Source organism: Equus caballus, chromosome 12 (genome assembly GCF_041296265.1).
Source record: "Equus caballus isolate H_3958 breed thoroughbred chromosome 12, TB-T2T, whole genome shotgun sequence".
NCBI classification, from domain to species: Eukaryota; Metazoa; Chordata; class Mammalia; order Perissodactyla; family Equidae; genus Equus; species Equus caballus.
Genome location: NC_091695.1, coordinates 32727571 through 32733577, shown reverse-complemented (window position 1 = coordinate 32733577; position 6007 = coordinate 32727571). Strand labels below are relative to the sequence as shown.

Here is a 6007-nt window from a genome sequence, read left to right as displayed (position 1 = left end):
TTTTTGGTTTCTCTCTTACACACAGACTCAAGTCTATTTTTCTGAGAGCAATCAGTTTACCAGATTTACTCTCACTGCTACCCATGGAAATGTGCACAAAAGCCAGTTGTAGAGTAGGGAGAAGTGTGGGTTTAGCACTGGGAGGTTGGGATTTGTGATGGATCCAGTCAGGAGATCCTGCATAAGGTACTCCTGGAGGCTCATGTTTAAACTTTCTGCTGAAATCCTGAATGCAATCAGCAGGAACTGTGTAACATTATTGCCCTTTAATATTCTTACCTGCTTCTTTCCTGATCTTCCTTCTCCCTCCTGTCATGTACTACCATTCCCAGTAGTCTAGGTACTTCTGGAGAGAAATGGGTTTCTCCAGCTGCGACTAGCACTACTGGGGTAGCTGGGTACTCCCTCACTGCTATTTTTCCCTGTGGAAGTGTTCGCCACTGCTAAAGTTTATCTTGCACAGTGTGCCTTGAGAGGGGTGGTGCTGGCACAGCTCCTTTCATTGTCTTCACTGTGACCAAACTCACGTGTTTTTTCTGCTCCATTATGGTGCTGGAATCCCTTCTTCGCAGGGCTGGGCTTCGTTGCTGAGAGACAAAGTCTGTCTCATTCATGGTTGTCTGCCCACGTCTTCAGCACTCTCCAGGCTTTACCTGACTGTGGCCAAGATAGGTTGGGGCAATTTTGCTGAGTCCTGCTGATTCTGAGGTCTGTCTGCTTAGTATTGGATTTTCAGGTGGGTGAGAGTCCTCCTGTGCCTCTTGGTGCATGGTGCTGGATACTCCAACTCACAAAGGCGCTTTTGTTTGTGGATGGATATCCAATTCATTGTTACAAAAGCAAAACAAAATCAGAGAATGTCTTTCTCTGCTAAAATGCTGATGTCACTCCTTTCTTGGATCATTTTACTCTCATCCATCTACTTATAGAAATACGCCATGTAAATATCATCATGATTATGACCTCAAAAACACCAAGTCAAAATTTTTTGTTTAAAGGGATTCTGGGTTGGTGTTGCCTTCAAAGCATCTGGCAAGTGACATAAATCATTTTTGGAACAACAGATTTTAAACTCAAGCATTATGAATTCCCACAGATAAATTTTAAAGAAACATGTACTTAAGATGCCAGGGGCCGGCCCCATGGCCAAGTGGTTAAGTCATGCTCTCCACTTCAGCTGCCCAGGATTTCACTGGTTCTGATCCTGGGCACAGTCATGGCACTACTCATCAAGCAATGCTAAGGCAGTGTCCCACATAGCACAACCAGAGGTGCTCAAAACTAGAATATACAGCTGTGTACTGGGGGTGCTGTGGGGAGAAGAAGAAGACGAAGAACAAAAGGAAGCTTGGCAACAGATGTTAGCTCAGGTGCCAATCCATAGGGAAAAAAAGATATAAAAATTACTAAAGATACAAATAAACAGGTCACCTTAACTAAAGTCAGCAATAACATCCAACTATAGAATGATGCATGCAAAACCATGTATTTCTATTATTAGAAAATAATAATTTTAATAAGTAAATTAAAAATGTTTAAATAAAGGATGCTATGGAAAATGTGATGAAAGAGTGAGACTATCAAAGCTGACCATTTGCGTAATGAAGAAAATAGATCCGTTAGAGAGAAAATAAAATATTATGATTGAAATTTGAAGTTCAATGGATGACTTAGGCAATTCGCACAACTTACAATAGAATGAACTTACTGGAAGATAGATCTGTAAAAATTAAACAGAACACAGTAGAGACATACAAATAATGAATGTTTCAGTGATGTGGGAGGTAGAGGAAGAAGTTTCAACACACCTCTAATTGGGGTTACAGAGGAATATAATACAAATATGGAGGCAATTTTCATTGTACTATCTGCGTTTAGTAGACGGCACGTGAGGCTTAAGGTTACCATATTGAATGAGTAGACATTACAGGAAGCTATGAATTTATCCATGAGTAGAAGGAGAAGAACAGCACATATTGTAACTGCTCAATAAATCTTTTTGTCGTCATGACTGTTGGCTAAGATGGTGATGGTGATGATGATGAAGAACACAATTTTTTGCTCTGTCCTCACAAAACTCTCCCTCCATTCAGTCTCTCTGTGGACAGAACCACATCTATGTCTAGGTTGGTAAATACATAGTCTATCTGCTCCCATTTCTTCTTCTATGTTGATGGAAAATATCTTGATTTTCTTTTCTAATTAATCTCTTCATTCCTTCAGAATTTTTCTCAAAACAGTGCACCATGAAACAATGACTGATTTGATCTTAGGAAATTCATACTTCTACATTACTTCTCAGTCTACAGCCTTATGCTTCTTTGGGGATTTTTTTTTCTTTTCAATAATTTTTGGAACTAGGAGGTTAGGAAATGTTTTTGGAGAAGGAAGACATTATGGATGGCTAATGTTGACACATGTTTATAGTTCACAGACATAGCTTATTCCATTAATGTCACAGCCTTTCTCCAGTGAAATCTCCAAGACTTCTAATTTTATCCATGTACACAACTCCCAGGCAATATTTGATATCTATTTTCTACCTTTCACAGCTTCCCATTATTTTCCTTCTAGTTAGAGTTCATCTGAATAAAAATGTGTATGTGTTGGGAGATGTTCTAATAATTATCTGAAGAGATGACTGCTATTGCATCTTGAAGAGGGTATACAGTGCCTGAGGCAAAAATATTTTTTTGGCTGTTTATCATTTGGCCTGAAGACTTAGTGCTTGCCTTCCCTGGACTGGCTCCAATAAGAAAAAGAGAAAGAACTTCCAGAAATCCTGCGTCTGCTTCCTAATCTCCATATCCATTCCTAAACATCTCAACTCTTACATGAGATCAAGTCACTTTTATTTGTAGAAGTCTTTTACCTGGGAATCATGAATAGACTGGAGTGTGATTGAGAATCCAATAAAACCACATGTAAAGGTGGTAAGTAGTTGCAGTGTCCTGGATACTGTGTCTAAAGTTTCCAACATTTTCATAAGTATCACTGACCCGAAGAAGATCAAGAATCACTATCCTAGACAGTTTAACTTATAAGTATCTCTGATTTGAGGAAATAAAAATCTTCATCTGCAATGATGGGTGCATAATGACCCTTACAACCTTGTCTTATCTAACTTCTCTGAGCCTTCTTAGCGTCATTAAGAAGTGTAAGTCACATCTATTTCCAAACTGCCTCTTGGTATGTGACTCTTCCCACCATATCATTGCATTATTCTTATGTCTCTTGAGGCATTATGAGAGCAGAAAGGCAGTTACAGAATTGTCCACCTTCCTGATTACATTAATTGAATATTAGTTCCCAAGGAGATTTTAAAGAGCCCCTACTTTGTCATCACTTAACTATAAGGTCCAGCATGATTCAGGGACTTTTTCAAGCACTGAATTAAATTCAGAGCCAGGACTTATCATACTCCTTCTGTTTCACAATATAGAGATCTGGCAGCATTTTCCTACCTTACTCTATTTCTAATTCTCATATATTTGTAAAATTGTAAGGGAAAAACATGAAATTAAGACATTTTAGGAGATAATGTACTAATCATGTTCATTTACTGTGTTTTGCCCCCAAAGAAAATGACTATTTATGCAAGAAAACTTTTAGTTAAGTTTGGTGAATATACATAAAAGACACAGATTAATTCAACACTGATGATTTAAGATGTATATTTAGTGAGCTGTGTGACTGGGAAGAAATGAAAACACTTTTTTTGAGTTTTTTGAAAATGAATCCATTTCCTTCTTTCAACTTTTTCTCAGCAGATCTCAACAAGCAGGACCATGGAAGAAAATAGAAATCACACTTCTGTGGCCGTGTTTGTTCTCCTGGGACTCTCAGGTGAAAAAGAGCTGCAACTTATCTTCTTCCCAGTCTTCCTAGGGATCTACCTTGTGGCCCTCCTCTGGAACCTGGGTCTCATCATCCTAATCAGGATGGACTCCCACCTGCACACACCTATGTACTTCTTTCTCAGTTTCCTGTCATTTATAGACATCTGCTATTCTTCTTCCACCAGCCCAAGGATGCTTTCAGACTTCCTAAAAGATGAAAAAATGATTTCATTCATTGCCTGTGCCACCCAGTAGTTTGTTGCATCCTGGATGTGTCTGACGGAGTGCTGTCTCTTGGCTGCCATGGCCTATGACAGATATGTTGCTATTGGTAGGCCTCTGCAGTACTCAGCGGTCATGGCTCCTGGCCTCTGTCAGAAGATGGTTGCTGGGGCCTGTGGGAGTGGTTTCCTTAGTAGCTTAGCGGAAACAATCCCTTGCTTTCATCTCTACTACTGTGGGCCCAATATCATTCCAAATTTCTTCTGTGACATAACCCACATCATATCCTTGTCTTGCTCCAATCCCTTCATCAGCCAAATGATTCTTTTTCTGGTAGCTTTTTTTATTGGGTTCGGTTCTTTTCTTGTTATTCTCTTGTCCTATAGTTTCATTGCAGCTTCCATCCTGAAAATATCCTCCGTAAAAGGTAGTGCCAAGGCCTTCAATACCTGTGCCTCCCACTTGGTAGTTGTGACAATCTTCTACGGAACAGGCCTCTCAGTGTACATGCATCCTAACTCTGGTCACTCTGAGAAACAAGACAAGGTTCTGTCAGTGTTCTATGTTATCTTTATCCCCATGTTAAACCCTCTTATCTATAGTCTGAGGAATAAGGAGATTAAAGAGGCCCTCAAGAGGGTGATAAAGAGGGCAAAACATTTACTTCAGTAAGAACATATTTGAGCAGGTGTTACCCTAATAAGGAAAACAGTGGTAAGAACATTCAAGTAAACTTTTGTAGGTCACAAGACTAAGTATAGAGAAGTGAAAACCTGACTCCTTGATTTCTGTTGCCATTATATTTAGCTTCCACCAGCAAGTGATCTGTCTGAGGCAATGTTATCAACATGGGAATCAGTTTGTTAGACCCAAGTAGATGAAAAGCTTTCTTTTGAGAACACAGCTTCCAATAGCTGTTATCACTATTGCAGACAAATGACAAGACCCTAGGAAGTCATGCACATGATTCTTTCCTCTACAGTTTTTATGATTGCTTTTATTTTCAATTTTTCAGCATTATTTATATTTCTATAAAAAGAAAATAAAATAATGTATAAATTTTTATGTGTGAAAGTTAAAAATAATTTAAAGTGAATACTTTATCATCTTAATTCTAAACAGAGAGAGAGAAAGTCGGCATTAGAGAGAGGGATACAGAAAGAGAAAGCTGGAAAGAGAGAAAGAAACAGAGAGGGACACATACACAGAGAGAAAGAGAGGAGAGAGAAAGGGAAGAGAGGGAAAGAGAGAGGCTGGAAGGTTAAGGCAGGAGAGTAGACAAAAGGAGAGGAGAGGGAGAAGGATTGGTCTGGCTTTATTTCCAAATAATCTTGTTCCATTTATATTACTCTTCGAAATTTCTTGTTAAGTAAATTGTGAAAAACAGTTGGGAGAAAGGAATGGTAGAAAGAAGGGGCTTTTTTTTTTTTTCCTGAAGAAGATTCACCCTGATCTAACATTCATTACCAGCCTTCTTCATTTTTTGCTTGAGGAAGATTAGTCCTGAGCTAACATCTGTGCCAGTCTTTCTCTATTTTGTGTGTGGGCTGCCGCCTCAGAACAGCTGATGAGTGGTATGCCCATGCCCAGGATCCAAACACGTGAACCTGGGCTGCAATGTAGAATGCACAGAACTTAAGCATTATGCCACTGGGCTGGCTCCCAGAAGGGGCAATTTTAAGGTCAAGAGTTGGGGAGAGTCTCAGAGGCTAGAAAGAAGTCAAAGGCATCAATTTCTGGTCATAGGTAGCCTAGAGCAAGCTTCATGGTAGCTTCCAAAGATCATGCAAGACTAAGAAACGAAGGCTGTTATGGTATGTCTAGGGAGGCAGAGCCTGAGTCCCAGAGATGGGAGCTTCACAGGAACTCCAGGGCCTTCAGTATGACCAGGGAGAAGCAGAGCCACCAGCCTTGGAGAGTCCAACTAAGAGAATTTAAAGAAAATT

The 6007-nt window shown here is 39.6% G+C and overlaps 1 pseudogene; it reads left to right on the top strand.

Annotated features, from left to right (window-relative positions):
* The first annotated feature begins 3096 nt into the window (after positions 1–3096).
* LOC138916509 (olfactory receptor 5A1-like) lies at positions 3097–4733 on the top strand (annotated as a pseudogene).
* The last annotated feature ends 1274 nt before the right edge of the window (positions 4734–6007 follow it).